Below are 20,958 nucleotides of genomic sequence, written 5' to 3'. Positions count from 1 at the left end.
CATCTCAAAAGAAATGGCATCCAGTGGACACCTTGGACACAGATAGCTTCTTAATAGTGTCATATAGGGTCTTCATGTTCCTATGCTGTGCTGCTCCACTGCCAGAGCCATCCAGCGCCTCTATATAGCTCCTCTTATCTGCCCTTATACTTCTCCTGACTGCTCTGTTTGCTTCCGAGTACTCTACTTGGGCTTTTGCCTTTCTGGCCCGTGTGTGACTGTTATTCCTAGCTGCCTTCCTCTGTTTCCTCTCCTCTATCCTTTTCAGGGTCTCTGCTGTCATCCATTCCTTGTGGCTATGCTTTGTCACAACCCCTGTAGCCTGGCCTACCAGGGCCTGTGTTGTGTCTTGTGTACTCGTGTCTGTGTCCGTCACATGGCCTGTAGGTTGGGGAATTGGGGTGCAATCAGGTGCATTGGGAGCACCTGGCCACTGTTCCCAATGCACCTGATTGCACCCCAATTCCCCAACCTACAGGCCCTGTGACGGACACAAACAAGAGTACACAAGACACAACACAGGCCCTGGTAGGCCAGGCTACAGGGGCTGTGACAAAGCATAGCCACAAGGAATGGATGAGAGCAGAGACCCTGAAAGGGATAGAGGAGAGGAAACAGAGGAAGGCAGCTAGGAACAATAGTCACACACAGGCCGGAAAAGCAAAAGCCCAAGTAGAGTACCCGGAAGCAAACAGAACAGTCAGGAGAAGTATAAGGGCAGATAAGAGGAGCTATATAGAGGCCCTGGATGGCTCTGGCAGTGGGAGCAGCAAAGCATGGGAACATGAAGTATGTATGACACTATTAAGCTATCTGGAAAGTTCAGTAAACCTGAGAGACCAGTGAAGGATAAAGAAGGGAGGAAAATTCCAGATGCGGAAGGACAGAGACTTAAATGGGTGGAGCATTTTGAGGAGCTGTTGAACAGACCAGCTCCACTCAATCCAGCGGACATCCAGCCAGCTTAAAGTGACCTGCAGATAGTCTGTGATGTCCCTTCCAAGGAGGAGCTCCACAAGGCCCTTAAACTACTGAGAAATGGGAAGGCTGCAGCTGCAGCACAACATTCCGGCAGAAGCACTGAGAGCTGATGATGAGACAAGCTTTGGAACGCTATACCCTCTATTTTGAGACATCTGGGAGAGAGAGGAAGTTCCATCAGAGTGGAAGGAGGGTTGCCTCATCAAGCTCCTGAAGAAAGAAGATCTAGCTTCCTGTTTCAACTACAGGGGAACAACACTGCTGTCTATACCAGGGAAGACCTTCAACAGAGTGAAGGATCTATTATCCTGCACGGACCAGATTTCAACGTTGTGGGTCATACTGGATCAGTCGTTGGAGTGGAACTCACCCATGTCAATTTTATTATATCTAATTTTATATGAAAAGGCGTTTGACAGTGTGGATAGGAAGACCATCTGAAAACTCGCCAATGCCCTCCATGTGAGGACAGGAGTGAGGCAAGGCTGCCTATTGTCACGTGTTCTGTTCCTGCTGGCCATTGACTGGGTCATGAAGACAACTACATCTCAAAAGAAATGACATCCAGTGGAGACCTTGGACACAGATAGCTTCTTAATAGTGTCATACAGGGTCTTCATGTTCCTATGCTGTGCTGCTCCACTGCCAGAGCCATCCAGCGCCTCTATATAGCTCCTCTTATCTGCCCTTATACTTCTCCTGACTGCTCTGTTTGCTTCCGAGTACTCTACTTGGGCTTTTGCTTTTCTGGCCCGTGTGTGACTGTTATTCCTAGCTGCCTTCCTCTGTTTCCTCTCCTCTATCCTTTTCAGGGTCTCTGCTGTCATCCATTCCTTGTGGCTATGCTTTGTCACAACCCCTGTAGCCTGGCCTACCAGGGCCTGTGTTGTGTCTTGTGTACTCGTGTCTGTGTCCGTCACAGGGCCTGTAGGTTGGGGAATTGGGGTGCAATCAGGTGCATTGGGAGCACCTGATCACTGTTCCCAATGCACCTGATTGCACCCCAATTCCCCAACCTACAGGCCCTGTGACGGACACAAACAAGAGTACACAAGACACAACACAGGCCCTGGTAGGCCAGGCTACAGGGGCTGTGACAAAGCATAGCCACAAGGAATGGATGAGAGCAGAGACCCTGAAAAGGATAGAGGAGAGGAAACAGAGGAAGGCAGCTAGGAACAATAGTCACACACGGGCCGGAAAAGCAAAAGCCCAAGTAGAGTACTCGGAAGCAAACAGAACAGTCAGGAGAAGTATAAGGGCAGATAAGAGGAGCTATATAGAGGCTCTGGATGGCTCTGGCAGTGGGAGCAGCAAAGCATGGGAACATGAAGTATGTATGACACTATTAAGCTATCTGGAAAGTTCAGTAAACCTGAGAGACCAGTGAAGGATAAAGAAGGGAACACAGTTAGATGACCATGACTTCGCTGATGACCTGGCCCTTATTTCCCACACCCAACATCAAATGCAGGAGAAGACAAACATAGTCTCAGCCATCTAAACACGCCTTGGCCTAACCATTCACAGAGGAAAGAGCAAGGTCCTCGAAATAAACACAGACAGCGTTACCCCATCACACAAGAAGGTGAAGCACTAGAGAAGGTGGAGAGATCTATTTTCCTGTTTCAACTACAGGGGAATAACACTGCTGTCTATAGCAGGGAAGACCTTCAACAGAGTGCTTTTAATTGGGTTGAAAGATGCTGTTGACCCAAACCTCAAGGCCATCAAGCTGGTTTCCTTTCCGGATTGCAACGTTGTAGGTCATTCTGGAACAGTCATTGGAGTGGAACTGACCCATGTCAATTTTATTATACTTCTATGTGCACGCCGAAGGTGGAAGCAAGTGCAGTATCTTGCTGACTTGTTTGGGAAGAGATGGGTGCGTGTGCACCTGCCTCTGCTTCAAGAGATAGGTGGTGAGTACCCGGTCTGCTTCAAGAGCCACGTTGGTGTTGAGAAGAGTCATGAGAAGGTGGAGAGATCTAGCTTCCTGTTTCAGGTTGGGGAAGTGGGGTGCAATCAGGTGCATTGGGAGCACCTGGCCACTGTTCCCAATGCACCTGATTGCACCCCAATTCCCCAACCTACAGGCCCTGTGACGGACACAGACAAAAGTACACAAGACACAACACAGGCCCTGGTAGGCCAGGCTACAGGGGCTGTGACAAAGTATAGCCACAAGGAATGGATGACAGCAGAGACCCTGAAAAGGCTAGAGGAGAGGAAACAGAGGAAGGCAGCTAGGAACAACAGTCACACACAGGCCGGAAAAGCAAAAGCCCAAGTAGAGTACTCGGAAGCAAACAGAACAGTCAGGAGAAGTATAAGGGCAGATAAGAGGAGCTATATAGAGGCTCTGGATGGCTCTGGCAGTGGGAGCAGCACAGCATGGGAACATGAAGTATGTATGACACTATTACGAAGCTGTCTGGAAAGTTCAGTAAACCTGAGAGACCAGTGAAGGATAAAGAAGGGAGGAAAATTCCAGATGCGGAAGGACAGAGACTTAAATGGGTGGAGCATTTTGAGGAGCTGTTGAACAGACCAGCTCCACTCAATCCAGCGGACATCCAGCCAGCTTAAAGTGACCTGCAGATAGTCTGTGATGTCCCTTCCAAGGAGGAGCTCCACAAGGCCCTTAAACTACTGAGAAATGGGAAGGCTGCAGCTGCAGCTGCAGCTGCAGCACAACATTCCGGCAGAAGCACTGAGAGCTGATGATGAGACAAGCTTTGGAACGCTATACCCTCTATTTTGAGACATCTGGGAGAGAGAGGAAGTTCCATCAGAGTGGAAGGAGGGTTGCCTCATCAAGCTCCTGAAGAAAGAAGATCTAGCTTCCTGTTTCAACTACAGGGGAACACCACTGCTGTCTATACCAGGGAAGACCTTCAACAGAGTGTTTTTAATTGGGTTGAAAGATGCTGTTGACCCACACCTCAAGGCCATCAAGCTGTTTTCCTTAAGAATAGATCCTGCACGGACCAGATTTCAACGTTGTGGGTCATTCTGGAACAAACAGATATCTGTCTGATATCTGTTTGCTTCTATGTTGTAATATAACGTGATATCTGTTTGCTTCTAGGTTGTAATATAACGTGATATCTGTTTGCTTCTAGGTTGTAATATAACGTGATATCTGTTTCCTTCTAGGTTGTAATTTATGTTTCATGTTGTCTCACCAGAGTATGTTTTTCCTGTCCCATTTGTTGATATGCCACCCCCCCCCCCCACCCCAACCCCCATCCCTCCATCCCCACCCCCCCGAAAGGGGTGGTGGGGGTGTCCCCCCCACTCTCGGCCTGCACCTTGTCGTGGTGAGTGGGCTTTAAACCAAGACAGGCCATTTAACCCATTAAAACCGGGAAAGCATCTGTGCATCTGTGTCATTTTGATTTTAGATTAGATATTGAAAAATGTGGAGCTTTTTAACACTTCTGGGGGGGTCCCTGGCACAAACAAAAATCAGATGGGGGGGGGGTGTCAGTGGCCAAATATATATCAATTTGGGGGTCTTTGCCATGAAAAGGTTTGAGAACCACTCTTTAAACTCTGCTTCCAAAAACTGAGTGCCCTACATCGGAAAAAAACGTTGTACAAATGACCTTTAGTATATTGTGATATAATTTGTATTAGTCATGCTCGATGAGTATCTGGCCGATTGCTTGAATTATGACTTCATCCCGATAATAGCTCCGATAATATATACTATTTTCTTTTGTCAGCTGTGATTCTCTCGGTTAGACACCGTTGTGTGGAGAACTATAGCACTCTCTCTGTTAGTATACTATCTCTGAATGAGATCCATTCAACTGGTCTTTTCTCTGCTGAAGACTTTTAACTTGACTTCAGTTCTTTAAGCCCTAGTTTCAAAACTATTCACTCAATCTTATTAACCAATATATCATTATTTTGCTATGATTCCCTGATTTCATTTGTCAAGGTCCCCCAAAATGATATGTATTTGGCCGTGGAGCCCCATCTCAAATATTTTGTTCCAGGGACCCCCAGAGGCAAATATTTTAGTTAAAAATGTTGTCTTAAAAAATATATATATTCCAAGGTTTGCACAAATGTTCACAATTTAAAAAAAAATCGTGAACATTCTGCTATTTTTGAATAGCCAAAGTATAAAAGGTTAAAATTATTGTGACGCTATATTAGCACATTTTGCTGGGGACCCCCCCGGACCCCACTTTGAGAACCAATGTGTTAGATGACTGTCTCCCAGTCAAATTTGGTCACATGGTTCGCTGCCGTTTTTCTCTCTCTCTCTCTCTCTCTCTCTCTCTCTCTCTCTCTCTCTCTCTCTCTCTCTCTCTCTCTCTCTCTCTCTCTCTCTCTCTCTCTCTTTCTCTTTCTCTCTCTCGAAAGCGATTGAATGGACGGACTTGACGTTGCTAGCGTATTGAAAAGCCGGTCGGTAGGCTACTTTTGTTTTTGCGGGAGTGGCCTGGTCGTTGATTTAAATATTTTTTGCTGGGCGGGTTGGGCTCTGTGCAGTGCGAGGTGTCGTGAGCTTGTAGATCGGCTATTTTCACAACGTTTGACTCTTTCTTACGTAATGTTTGACAATTTGGCCAATGCGGTTTTAAAAAGGTCTAAAAAAAAAGAAAAAAGTCCTTAAATTGTAACTTTATAAATGTGCAGACACCCTGTAAGCTATTCATCCGGGGACCCCCTGAGGGTCCCGACCCCCCAGTTTGGGAAACACTGCTTTAGAGGTACCAACGTTTTTCCCAAAACAAACTAACTAATTCACTCACTCACTAACTACTCACTCACTCACAGCATGGGTCAAAAACCTAACATTGATCTAAATGCATTGAACTAATAAAGTGCATTTTATTCAACGGTCTTTGTTGCCCTCGTGTGGACAAAATGAATAAAGCAAGTTGAAGTGGTCAATAAATCCAGTGTTCACTCAGTTATCAACCTATTAAAAAAGAGATGACACAATATGGCACTAGTTTATACAATGTAAGCTGTTAAAATCTACAAGCTCTGCATGGCTCATTGGATCTTGTTTAGTCGATACAAATATTTGTTTTAGCTCCTGCTCATTTGATTTAGCTATTTTGTCTCATCTGTTTAAGGAAATACTGTAGCTGATATATTGCACTTTTACCTTAGCGCTAGGTATACTCTTGGTTGCTTGTTTTTGCAGAAAATGCACTTAAGACTTCTGGTGATTAGTAGTTTTCGTCCCCTACCTATGTTGAATGCACTTATTGTAAGTCGCTTTGGATAAAAGCGTCTGCTAAATGACTGTAATGTAATGTAATGTCAAGGTTTTAGCAAAAGGTATAAGTATAAGTTCTGACTTAGGGTTAGTACTTCTGAGAAGAGCCCAAATTAGGTTAGCCTTATCTGACTGAAACCGAGCCATAGTGTATGGAAACAAATCCAGAATCTGTGAAATACGTTACATGGGTGCATTTCTCCTTTCCGACATGTCGCCTTTCCGACGTTGACGAACCCTATACCTAACCCTAACCCTAACCCTACCCGCACGCGGAAGCCACTAGTCGGAGTGGTGAGATGTCGGAATGGAGAGTGAACACCACGTTGGATGGGGGTGCATTTCGCCTTTCCGACGTTAACGAACCCTATACCTAACCCTAACCCTAACCGCACGCGGAAGCCACTAGTCGGAGTGGCGAGATGTCGGAATGGAAGGAGCACCACGTTACATGGCACAATACGGTACACTTAGTTCTTGTAGTCGAAAAGAGCCATAGTTGTCCTCTGTACTAGTGTTTAATAACCTCATTCACATACCCTTTGTACTGGGCTCATGCCATACCATGCCTTTGTTTAACTCACTTGATTGTAAATAATGTACTGCTTATTGCTCTTATACTGTTCGTAAGTCATCTTATATTGCTGTGACAGCTTGACAATGTTGTAGGATACTCTGAGTACTATAACAAATGTTTTAGGGTGGGTGTAAAGGTTGACCGATTGACAATAAACAGAAATGCTGTTAATGTTTAGTACTTGTGTTGATGTGAGGTACAAATGATACAATATGAACAACATCAACATGTAACACTATTATGTTCATTCACACAGTCCTCCAAGACTGCCTGCGAAGTTAGTCAAATGGAAGCAGCTGGGTAGTTACTGTAGGCGTGTGCAATGTCCTCAATCAGTGTGTGTGTGTGTGTGTGTGTGTGTGTGTGTGTGTGTGTGTGTGTGTGCGCGCGCGCGCGTGCGTGCGTGCATGTGTGTGTAGGGCACGGGCTGCCCTGTGACAGTGGTATAGAATATTCCTCTGTATTGAAAAATAATTAAGAGCACACAATTTACTGATATAGTATATACGGAGTAGTTCCAACACACTCTTGAAGCAACAGATTTGGAACCATTTTCTAACATTTCAGTAGTGCTGTCACCTCTATCAGATGGTAGCATATACAAACTACACTGTTCATGCATCTTTCAAAGTATTATCTTGTACTATGTTAAAACTTGTACATTACTTGTTGTAGCACAGTCTGCCGCACAAACATTTCAATCACTGCACATACATGTTTAAGTATGTGTATATGAAAAATACAGTAATAAAGATAACAAAGTAACAATGTAACAAATAAAGATATACACACTCAACACTATGACACCCAATGGACTTAATGACGATTATAGCTTTAAATGCTTTTTTCTTTGATGCCCCTGCACTTGTTTATTTGATGTGTTACTTTGTAACTTTATTATGATATATGCCTCATATTGCCTGTAATTGCCTGTGTTCTTGCGTACAAGTGATTGGACCATGGTCATTGTCTTGAGATTTCAGCTGTAGCTGTAGGTGAACTCTGACCTTTTGTATAAAGTGAGTTGAATCTATGTGATATGAATGCTCTGAGGAAGGCTCATAGCCGAAACGCGTAAGCGTTCATTTATTGGTGTGTGTGTGTGCCAATAAAAAAAGTGGAAATGTGAGTACTTTGTCCTCCATTTAATTGACATTTTGGATGTGCTACCTTTTTTTTAATTCCTTCTTTTGATGTGTATACTGGACTTTGGGTCTAGTACTCCACTGAGGAAACCCATTGTTGATGCGCAACCTCTTTTTCTTATTTATTGACAAATAAAGTCTTTGACATTTTGAAATCTTGAAGGTGACATCGCCTGCAACAATAACTTTGAAACACCAGAGGGCAGTGTGTATTGCAGAGTACAGTATTTCGATTATTTGTTTGTTCAAATGCTCACCCACAACAAGTTTGATGTAGTCTTTTTTTCCCCCACGTCACACTTAACTTAACTTACAGACATAAGAAAATTGACGGGATGCATGATTCTCACTTTGTGTACTCACTTGAAGTGAGTATTATAATGAGTAGTATACGATGACATTAAGGTTGATATTTTATATAAACAGGAGTGTATGTTAATAATTCTGAGACAGTCATAGAAACTGCATGACATATGTCATACCGTCGTACCAGCTAATTTTCAATGCATATTACTAGCTACAGCTACTGTCAGTCTGTGCCACAGAGCACATTTGTATGCAAGAGTTGCTTGTTAAAAGTATGCAATAACATTTAGATTAACGCTCTTGTCAAGCAGTGGTTCTCAAAGTGGGGTCCGAGGACTCCTCTGACCCCACTTTGAGAACCACTGCTTGACAGCGAGGACCCACTCCCCTGGTGGGTCCCTCCTTGAAGGGGTTCAGGGGGTCCCCAGCAAAATGTGTTAGCATCACAATCAGCTCAACCACTTTAACCCTATTATCGGCTATTTGAAAATCTTGAAGACAAATCTTGTATGGGTTCCCTTGCACCAAATATTTTCAGATGGGGTTCTGTGGCCAAATACATATTAATTTGGGGGTCTTGATATGAAAATATTTGAGAACCGCTGATATAAAGTAATGCTGAAATAAAGGGGATAGGCAAGCATCAATGACAGTGAGAAGAGTCACTACAGATGCAGCTGCTTCAGAAATGCCCTGGGGCCAAAACAGCACTGAGCACCTGGAAGGGGTGGGGCACTGGGGGTTTCACCACCACCATCTAGACCAGCGTTTCCCAAACTCCATCATTTGGGAACCCCTGGTCTAGACACTGTCACACCGAAGAAGTGGATGCAGATATAGACCTCATGTCGTGACAGAACATTGTGAAGAACCTCTCCTTGTGTATTAAGCCTGAGTTGTACTTTTTGTTGCACTGAAAATAGCAGATGTACAAACTCACACAACGCGTTGCAGCTCTTGTACATCTGCTATTTTCGGTGTGCGACACAACAGAGTATAAATCAGGTTTTAGCGGGCAGGACCTGAAGGACCTCATGAGAACAGTAGGAGGAGTGACCTTGTGGGGTGCTCACAGAACCAACACAAATTAATGGGTGGTAGAGTAGAGTTTGCGTAAAGAATGCCAAGGCCAAGCTCAATGGGACGGATCTATTTTATCTATAGTTGCAGGAAGGGTAAGAATGGCAACTAGCAGCTGGGGCGGCCGGGCGGTTGTTCTTGTTACCTTCTTCTTTGATCTTGACAAAGACCCTCCCTAAGGGTTCTCCATTTTCTATGGGGGGCTGTCTACCTGACCTGCAGTTTGCCTGACACGTCTCTTTCCCGTCTGTTTAATTGTTTGTTTCTTTAATCATTTAAGCTCTACATGTCGTATGACAAATAGCGAAAATAACCAATCTACAAGCTAGTAGATCTGCTATTTTTGCTGTCTTGAGATATTTTCAACAATTCTTATTTTTTTTCAATATTCATGTCAAAAATATGGACACTAGTTTGAAAGTGGAAAAGACACGTACAGCTGATGAGTTCATGGCCTGCAGCTGGAGGACTCACCTCTCCCTCATCAGGGCAGGGCACTGTTTTTAAACATACCTATATATCCAACTATCATTCATACATGATAGTGCATTCATTCAATCTAATAAGCAAATCAAATCCCCTCATTCAACCCATTGAGAATGAGGCTATCAAAGAGATGGATTCTGTCCCTATTGCCACCTCTCCATCCCTGTAGTTCACTCAAGCTGTGGATAGTATTAAAAATGCCTAATCATTCATCAAGATTATAATGAAAATATAAATAAACCACAAAACCCCCATCATGTCAGAGGATAAGTGATGTGGGTGTGTGTGTCAGAAGAAATAAATCAGTCCAACGCTTTCTGTTTTTTGTCTCTTTTTCTTTTTTCTTTTCCTCATAACTTTTGTCAAGTAATCATTCACTACAGACTAAGCCATTTTCACCATGTGTGATGTGTCTGTGTAGTGGCCCTCTGACGTCCTCAGTAGTGTTATGAACTTGTCTTGAACTCACTGACCTATCACTGCTGCAACACTATCGATGTAGATGGAGGCGTGCCCGCTTATCTCTTTTGTATGATTAGCCTACAACCTATAGCCTGTAGTTGGGTATATTTACTAAGAGAAAGAAAACATTGTACTTATGTCAGTTGAGGAATGTAGCCTAACTATGTAGCCTACTTACAATTTTGAGGTACTTTTACTTTACTTGACCCTGTGATTTTTTTTGATACTTACCTATTTGAAATATTGAACTTTACTTAGCCTTCTAATTACTTTGCAGATTTAGATTCAACATATACTTTAACTGATAAATGATGATGTATTATTAGGTACCCTGCAGCAATAATAAGTAATTAAAACCACCCCCACCTTTACAAGCTGCAACATTAAAGTGATGAACACGTGAATATAGCCTATATACAATCCAATAATATGATTGTGAAATGAACCATTCTACATAAGAGTAGGCTACTTTGGTAACTACTGTAACTTCAACTCAACTGTAAGCTCCCATCATCCAGGAAAGGAAATAAGAACAGAATATTTTGAAGCCAATACTCAAGTAACATTGTGAATGCAGGACTTTTTTATTACATTGTGCTGTATAGCTATAATAATAATAATAATAATAATAATAATAATAATAATAATAATAATAAATATAGCTGCAAGCAGCGATAATACAGGGCCAGACATGGAAACTGGAGAGAGAGAGAGAGAGAGTAATGGAAACTGGAGAGAGAGAGAGAGAGAGAGAGGGAGAGAGACATGGAAACTGGAGAGAGAGAGAGAGAGAGAGAGAGAGAGAGAGAGAGAGAGAGAGAGAGAGAGAGAGAGAGAGAGAGAGAGAGAGAGAGAGAGAGAGAGAGAGATGGATACTGGAGAGAGAGAGAGAGAGAGAGAGAGAGAGAGAGAGAGAGAGAGAGAGAGAGAGAGAGAGAGAGAGAGAGATGGAAACTGGAGAGAGAGAGAGACATGGAAACTGGAGAGAGAGAGATAGAGAGAGAGAGAGAGAGAGAGACATGGATACTGGAGAGAGAGAGAGAGAGAGAGAGAGAGAGAGAGAGAGAGAGAGAGAGAGAGAGAGAGAGAGAGACAGACATGGAAACTGGAGAGAGAGAGAGAGAGAGAGAGAGAGAGAGAGAGAGAGAGAGAGAGAGAGAGAGAGAGAGAGAGAGAGAGAGAGATAGAAACGGAATAGATTGGAGAGAGAGAGAGACATGGAAACGGAATAGATTGGAGAGAGAGAGAGAGAGAGAGAGCGAGAGAGAGAGAGAGAGAGCCATGGAAACGGAATAGATTGAAGAGAGACATGGAAACGGAATAGATTGATGAGAGAGAGAGATGGAAACAGAATGGATTGATTGGACATCTCAACCTATTGCCATTAACAGGATTCGAACGCTCAACTTTCGGACTAATAGGCTGCAACACTACCTATAGTGCTACAGCTTTGTCCTGGCTGAAGTTGTCTGTTGAAGATCATAAACTCTTGCCTTCTGTCATGAACCAAGCCAACACTAAGATCACTCGTTCACAAACCATTTACCAATAGAGAAATTGTATGTCTCCTCGCAACCGAAAACAGTGAAAGCAGCCGATCTACAAGCTCAGAGACACGTTGCTATCTGAAAAGTTTTGAGATCGGCTATTTTCAGAATGAAGTATGTCATACATTGAAAAAACGTACTCTCAAATAAGCATTTCAGGTTATCTTTACCATTTGCACATGTATTCATTGATACAGTCATGTTGTTTGCAATTCAACTTAAATGAAGTCTGCACCAAATGAGGCTTGAACTGGTGACCTTGAGATTGTGAGGCACTCATTTAAGGGAGACACCATTGGACCAACAGACAAGGAACTGTGAAAAAGGAGATCACACAGATGATACAGTTTCACGCAAATAGCTGAAGAATCCTGGGTTTAAGTGTTTTTCAAACTGCTCAAAATTGCGGGCAATCTAAGGGCGGAGCTTACTGGTCAAAGCGATAGATGTGTTCCTCATGAGTCAAGGCACAAGTGTAAGCAAGTTTCACGAATTTCGGCCAAACAAGGCATGACTTTTGCCTGTTTAAAGTTTTCATTTTCAAAAAATTGCTATAGCGCCCCCCTTTGGCCAATTGGATTGAGATTGGTTTCAGTGATATTTGGAATGACTCTCTACATTACTGCAACGTTTCAAAGAAATGTGAGTCTTGCATGTATGTGTTAGGGGCAGATGAATAATTTTCATAAAACTGCAATAGTTAAAATCTATTTCCTCCTGGGATTTTTGAGTAATCTGCACGAAACATTTTACACATGAACTTAGGACCTTTGCCGACAAAACAAAAGCGGCGGATTTTCCATAAGTGAAAAAATGCAGAAGTTATGAGCCAATGGCTGTTTTTCATATAATTCAAAATGGTGGGCGATCTAAAGGTCAGAGGTCAAAAGTCAGACCACGAAAGTTGTCGGGCATGAAGAGACGCATGTGTGTATCGAAGTTTCATGGTTGTAGGTCAAACAGGGCATGAGTTGTACCTGTTCAAAGTTGGCATTTTCAATTGAGTGCTATAGCGCCACCTTTGGACGAAAGATTGTGAGAATTATTTCTTGATCGTTTTTCATGACCATCTACCATATGGCCGAGTTTCGTAAAAAGCGACAGCACGGTTCAGCCAGAACTGCGAAAAGTGGCAGAAGAAGAAGAAGAAGAAGTGACAGAATACTGCCAATAACAAAACAGGTCCAGAGCTGAGCTCTGGCCCCGTAACAATGGAGTGCATACAAGTACACATACTGAGAACATAAATTCAACTTTACAGTCAACACAAATGGCATTCCTGCAGACTGCTTTGCATCCTACAAATATGATATTCTGAGGTATTTCATTATTTGCTTTTTAAATATTGATTTCTATTGAAGTTTCGGAAGTCAGTTAATCTGCTGCATGATAAGAACTACACTTGTACAGATAAGTATGCCAGAGGAGTAATTTAATCAGTACAAGGATGCATTGTTTCTTCTGAGAAGAGTGTAATGACTGTAACCATGCAAAACTGAGTTATATTAACACTCATGTCCAACACTGAAACTTTTAGAAACTGTGTTCAGTGGTCTGTGTCAGAGTCTCTTCCCCTTCAACAGCTGCAGTAGGTTCCTGCTGTAACAGATCAGTGTCTATGCAGTCTGACTGAGGAAGGTTTTTGTACGACTCTAAATCACTGTGTGAACACATAGACACTTTTTATGTGATGTAAACTCTGACAGTAGTAAACTGCTGCAAGGTCTTCATTCTGAACTCCACTGATGGTCAAAGTGAAGTCAGTGCTGCTTCCACTGCCAGTAAACAGAGCTGGTGTTTGGGATTCACGCTGATTTACAAGTTTTATTAGAAGCTTAGGTGGCTCTCCAGTTTTCTGTTGATACCAGTGCAGATAATCTCCATTAGAATTCCTAACAACAGCTGTGTCAGTTTTACAGGTCAGAGTAACAGCAGATCCTGTAGTAACTGTCATGAATGGAGGCTGAGTTACAGTCACCTGACTGCTGGATCCTGCAGACAGAAACAAAATAAATCTCAGAATTAAGTATTAATAATAAATAGTGAAAAAGACATTCTGTTTACACATACTGACCTATGAAACAGCAGCAGACCAGTGTCCAGATGAGGATGGTGATGAGAGTCATGGTTGCTCTGGTTTATGCTGTGTTGAGTGACAGCCCTGAGGAATATAAACCTTCTCAGAATCAGCTGACAATGCAAAGCCTCCTCTCTATGGAAATGATCTATCTGCTCTCAACACACTGAACATTATGAGGAACACAATGAATGGATGGGAAATACTGTAGTAAGATACATTTACTAGAATAAAAATACTTTAGCAGAATTAGAAATGTTAACATATCAAGTTTGGATTACAGGGGTTTATTGTGTAACATGAGTCTGCATGCTTTGCAAGAAAAAGCCCTTTAAACTTCTGTCAGTTGACAACTCCGGCTGTAAAACTATTTGCCCTTTTGGGACACCAATAAAAACCTTGACCTTGACAAGGATTTTCATTGAAACTTTACAACTTTACTTTATACTTTATCTTAATTTGTTTTGAATCTTAAGATTATGATCCAGTAAATAAAACATGATAATGATTGCAATATATATCTATCTATAACTAAAGTTTCCTATTCATTACACAAATACATTAAATAATACATTTTATTTGATTTAATAATATCAAATACCATATTTGATCAAACTAATGACAATGTGGGATTAGCAGCATTTTCATGTCAAAACTGATTTCTTTTAGATTGCAGCTATCAAGAAAAGACAATCATTGTGTACCTTTCTATGACTAATGTTTCCTATTCATTAAACAAATAGGGAAATCAGAAAACAGCATTAAATGAATCAATTGTATTTGATTAAATAATATCGATTAACATATTTGATCAAACTAATCACAATATTGGATTAACTGCATTTTTATGACACAACAGATTTTGTGAAACTGTAGCTTGAGTTGTAAAGAGGTGTGTTTTAAGTGCAGGAGGTTTTTGTACGGCCGCTCAATGAGTCTGTATCACTGTGGTGGACTTTTGGTGGAGGCACCAAACTCACCGTTGACTGTAAGTACAACTGATTATTTAATATTTACAAACAAACCATTGCTTTAATGAAATTGTTTGTCTGTGTGTTAAAAGTAAACATTTTCATCTATATACCGTTTTATTTCCTTTCATTTAGAACAAAATTCGTAATCTGTGCCCTTTCATCAACACTGCAGATCTGTAGATATTTATGTTTACACCACAGCATCATTCACTCTCAAGTATATTTCTTTTTTGTGTGTATGTGTGAGATAACACCAGCTACTCAGACAAGGATCTAATTTCCCCCCATTTTGTCAAATTTTGTGGCAATAGATTGATTGTTTAGTTGCATAAGCTCAAATCTCATTTGTTACAATTGATTCAGATTTCTAAAGATGCATGCACACACAATATTAATATATGGACTTTCTAATTTAATTTCATAATTTCATTATATAGATTTGACAATTAAACCAAAACAGTGTGTAATATGTTTTCATGGTTCAATAGTTTGGATATACTGAAAGGGAAGTGAAAGAGATGAATGTATTAACTGAAGTCTTTCACAATGACACCTTTGTCACCTCTGAGATGTTCTATATTGGTCAAACACTGTAAAGCAGAAACATGGAACTCATTCATTTTACAATGAACTAATCTTATCTTACATTTGAAATAATTTAGTTTATGCTCTCATTCAGAAACATTTACAATGAGTCCTCTCTAATATTGTTCCACATCTCTATTCTCCCTACTCCTCTCCAATCCTCTTCTCTTTCTCTCTCTCCTCCAGTGGGTTTGGTGCGGCCCACCCTGACCGTCCTCCCTCCCTCCAGAGTGGAGATGGAGCAGGGCAGTGCCACACTGGTGTGTCTGGCCAACAGGGGCTTCCCCTCCACCTGGACTCTGGGCTGGAAGGTGGGGGGCAGCAGCAGGTCCTCTGGGGTGTCAGGCAGCCAGGAGGTCCTGGGGAGGGACGGCCACTACATCTGGAGCAATACCCTGACCCTCACTGCAGATGAGTGGAGGAAGGCGGGCTCAGTGAGCTGTGAGGCCAGCCTGAGTGGCCAGCCCCCTGTCACTCAAACCCTGGACCCTGGACAGTGTTCTGAGTAGAGAAAAGACAGAAGTGATATTATGGAGTTGCTGTTTTTGGTACAAACACCTTGATATAAATCTGTTCTTCCTTCTATTTACCAACATGAAATGGTAAAATGCTATATACCCATATCTAACTGGGTTTTGCTTGTTTGTGTTTCTTTGCTTGGGTGAATTGCATAATAAATTAGCTAATAAAGTGTGATATTTTAAGAGAAATCGATGTTTTGTGTAATTACTTCAGATGCAGCATCTTTTTGTGGTACATGCATGCTCCAAACATGGTGGAGGTTCAACATCTGGGGACAGAGATGTGCTAATCTAGGGGTAGTAACAGTAGCAGGAATTCTCTATTGTACAACATGTTTGGTCAAATCAGAGGTTTAATTGTACACTTTTAATGGAAAGGATTGTGGCCGATTGATTATTTGGGGAACTTTTGCTTTGAAACCATAGTTTTGTGTTCAGTGGTCTGTGTCAGAGTCTCTTCCCCTTCAACAGTTGCAGTAGGTTCCTGCTGTAACAGATCAGTGTCTATGCGGTCTGACTGAGGGAGGTTTTTGTACGACTCTAAATCACTGTGTGAACACATAGGCACTGTTTATCACATGGAAACTCTGACAGTAGTAAACTGCTGCAAGGTCTTCCGTCTGAACTCCACTGATGGTCAAAGAGAAGTCAGTGCTGCCTCCACTGCCACTAAACCGGGCTGGTGTTTGTGATTCACGCTTAATTGCACATTTTATTAGAAGTTTAGGTGGCTCTCCAGATTTCTGTTGATACCAGTGCAGACGATCTCCATTAGAATCTGTATAAACAGCTTTGTTAGTTTTACAAGTCAGAGTAACAGCAGATCCTGTCGTAACTGTCATGAATGGAGGCTGAGTCACAGTCACCTGACTGCTGGATCCTGCAGAAAGAAACAAAATATTAATGAAATCTCATAATTAAATATGAATAATAAATATTGAAAAATACATTAAACATTGATGAACATTCTGTTTACATGTATTGACCTGTGAAACAGCAGCAGACGAGTGTACAGATGAGGATGGTGATGAGTGTCATGGTTGCTGTGGTTTCTGTGTTTGACGGACAGCTCTGAGGAATATAAACCTTCTCAGAATCAGCTGACAATGCAAAGTCTCCTCTCTATGGAAATGATCTATCTTCTCTCAACACACTGAACATTATGAGGAACACAATGAATGGATGGGAAATACTGTAGTAAGATACATTTACTGGAATAAAAATACTTGCAGAATTAAAAATGTTAACATATCAAGTCTGGATTACAGGGGGTTATTGTGTGCTTTGCATGAAAAAGCCTCTAAACTTCTGTCAGTTGACAACAAGGATTTTCAAACTTTACAACTTTACTTTATACTTTATCTTAATTAGTTTTGAATCTTAAGATTATGAGCCAGGAAATAAAACATGATAATTATTACAATATAAATCTATCTATAACTAAAGTTTCCCTTTCACTGTGCTGGAATTTTGGTCGAGGCACCAAACTCACCGTGCGTTTACTGTAAATACGAGAGATCGTTTACTTGTTACCCAAACTCTAGCTATGAATGAAAATATTTTAATTTATATACATTATAATTTCCTTTTGGACAAAATTCTTAATCTGAGGCTTATCATAAACACTCTAGCTATGTGTAAACTACAGCATCATTCATTCACTCACTCACTCACTCACTCACTCATTCACTCACTCAGTAATATTCGTCTTGACCTTGGTAGGCTATTTAAAAAGGACAACTTTGTTTTTTTACAACCAAGGTTTATATTTTAGCTTGTAATTAAAGTAAATAAATGATGAGTGTAATTTTTTTTTCATTTACTGCTTTCTATAGTTTTAGCATTTTTTGCGATATTCTTTACAGTGGGCGGGGGCATTCTGTCCGGTGGCTAAATATGCCTTTTTTACACAATAAAAAAGGTCCGGCTGTCTGAGATGGCCAGATGTGAGTTATTGGGGGCTAGAAGAGCTACTGTAAATAATAATAAAGAAAACGCCGGGTTAATGTGTTAAAAAAATACATATTTAGCCACCGGACAGAATGCCCCCGCCCACTGTGAAAACACTGTGTAAAAAAAGATTGTGAAAATTGCTAAAACTATAGAAAGCAGTAAATTACATTTTTTTAACACTCATCTTTTATTTACTTTAATTACAATCTAAAACAGAAACATTGGTTGTAAAAAAACAAAGTTGTCCTTTAAACAGATCTCTAAAGCGTACAGCACATCTATTGGTAGGATGAAAAGATACTATATGTCATCTTTTCATCATTTGGTAATTCTCACATAGCATTATATTTGATTCATGCTAATTACTTGCATTTCAGGATCATGGGAAGATAAATTATGTCAGATTTCTGTATAATAGGATAAAATAATTGGGTTTCGGCTCCTTGACATTACAGCAACAAAAAAGTATAATACAATAACACTGCACAGAAGAATACAACACAACAAAATTGCATAGAAAAATACAATGTCAAATACCTTTGTTTTGTGTGTGTGTGTGTGTGTGTGTGTGTGTGTGTGTGTGTGTGTGTGTGTGTGTGTGTGTGTGTGTGTGTGTGTGTGTGCACGTTTATGCATGCGTGTGTTGATTTACTGTTCATCATTTTTTGATGCTGCACCGCTCTATAAATGAATTTGAGAATAGTGAGGTGTGTTTTGCTATGGTTTGAGGGATTAGCAGCAACTTATAGAAAAGATTCTCCACTATATACGTTCACAGGTGATCTTTTATCTCAGAGTCATCACCACAGGTTCAAAACAGGGTCACACACCACTATTTTAATAGGATGACAGGAGTTAGACAGGAAAACTCTAACAAGGTCTGGGACGTAATCCATGACAGTACGGTGTCATTGCATGACCTTTGTCATCTTCATTCCAATGTTATAAAGCTATCGGTGATTCCCCAGACTGTCATCAGATTATTCCCTCAAGACATGATCTCTGTTTTTAACTGATTGTGACACACATAATAGTGTTTCATTGCCACTGAGCAGTATCACTGACAGTGAGCACGGCACTGACTGAAGATGAGCAAGTCAGTCTATTTGAACTTAATTGAGAAAAACTGTACAATTGAGTGCATACAAGTACACATACTGAGAATATGAATTCAACTTTACAGTCAACACAAATGGCATACCTGCAGACTGCTTGGCACCCTACAAATATGATATTCTGAGGTATTTCATTATTTGATTTTTAATTTTTGATTTCTATTGAAGTCTGAAAATCTGCTGCATGCTAAGAACTACACTTGTACAGATAAGTATGCCAGAGGAGTCATTTATCAGCACAAGGACGCATGGTTTCTTCTGAGAAGAGTGTCACACTGTGACCATGAAAAACTGAGTATCATTTCCACTCATATCCATAACACTGAATCAAAATGAATCTTTTAGAAACTGTGTTCAGTGGTCTGTGTCAGAGTGTACAGCTGGCAGCTGCAGTAGGTTCCTGCTGTAACAGATTAGTGTCTATTCAGTCTGACTGAGGGAGGTTTTTGCACGACTCTAAATCACTGTGTGAACGTATGGACACTGTTTATGTAATGAAAACTCTGACAGTAGTAAACTGCTGCAAGGTCTTCATTCTGAACTCCACTGATGGTCAAAGTGAAGTCAGTGCTGCCTCCACTGCCAGTAAAGCTTAGGTGGCTCTCCAGTTTTCTGTTGATACCAGTGCATAAGTCAGATGACTAATGATATCCAATGAAATCCGACAGGAAGTGGAAAACACACAGCCAAGAAACAGGTGAATAGGAATAGGCTATCAGTGTAGTTAGCAGTGAAGCGTAACAGCCATTCAAATTACTTCCTCCATAGGCAAATACACACCTGTATCCACTGAAGGGGGAAATTATATGACTGTGCCAGTTGAAAGGATTAATTCATTTTCAGTTATTTTTTTCCCTTTGCTTTTTTTGATGGGCCCTGGCCCCTGGGGCCATTGTAGTCCCAAAGCGAGATACCAGTGTACTCTTTTGAGGTGGTCTTATTTTTGGTACATTGAAGAGTCAATTGCCTCTTTTCCAGTGCAGATACTTTCCCAGGAACTCAGGAACTTTTTCAAGAGGTAAGGTAATTTTCCCCACAGTCTTTTATCCCTTATGGATTGTTGAAACACACTCAATAAGTTATGTTAGTTAATAGCTGGCAAGTAAATTCATGTTGAAAATTGAAATGTAACATTTAACACATATTTCGAAGGAACAACTTCCACTTCAGCAGTCCTTCCACCAGAACAGAGATTAGAATAGATCACAAATGAGAGGGAAGTCATAGGTTTCAGACAGTTTCTGACAGACTGTATCCAGCCTGCTGCATCCAGCTAAATTAGTCTTTTTTTTTTAATTGACTGTTCATTAAACAAACAGCCTAGTCACCAGCAGTGCTGGGACTTCACTCTTAACATGTTAGCCACCTAGCAGCTAATGCATCCAAACACCGTTTGTCACTCACCAAGGTTTGCTAATGGCATCAGCACATCAGTGCTGTCTAGATGACTCAATGTTGCTTCTCACAAAGAGTTCAAGTCATTAATGTTGTGGTCTGGTGTACACAACTGACATTATTATTCTATATTTTCTTAAACTGACGTTTTTTTCTGGTGCAAGAGACAAGGAGACTGGAATTCGTTCCACCTGCTGTCCCTGCACACATAGGCAACAGGCCCTTGTTCAGACAGGGCGTTGTCTCATCTAATTGGGCCACAGCTTAATGCCAATCAAGCTGATACTGATCTGAGGGAATATGACTGAATGAATTGTCACCTGATGACTTTTTAACAGTTATTTATTTATTCATATTGTAGGATGATTGAATCCATTTTACTTTGCTATTTATCTATTTATTGTAAAGGGTGATTCAGTCTATTTTAACCCATTTCTGGACCTGGGTTACACAAGCATTAATCACGTGTATGAATTTGCCCCTTCAAGTAATGTGTTTACTAATTT

At 41.1% G+C, this 20,958-nt stretch overlaps 1 gene segment (V, D, J or C); it reads left to right on the top strand.

Annotated features, from left to right (window-relative positions):
* Positions 1–14,838: 14,838 nt before the first annotated feature.
* LOC311035627 (Ig kappa-b4 chain C region-like) lies at positions 14,839–16,169 on the top strand. The segment is given in 2 exons: positions 14,839–14,897; positions 15,655–16,169.
* Positions 16,170–20,958: the final 4,789 nt, after the last annotated feature.

This window comes from Gymnoscopelus microlampas (genome assembly GCF_963454915.1).
Source record: "Gymnoscopelus microlampas genome assembly, chromosome: 20".
Lineage (NCBI taxonomy): Eukaryota > Metazoa > Chordata > Actinopteri > Myctophiformes > Myctophidae > Gymnoscopelus > Gymnoscopelus microlampas.
This window is presented reverse-complemented; position numbering and strand designations above follow the sequence as displayed.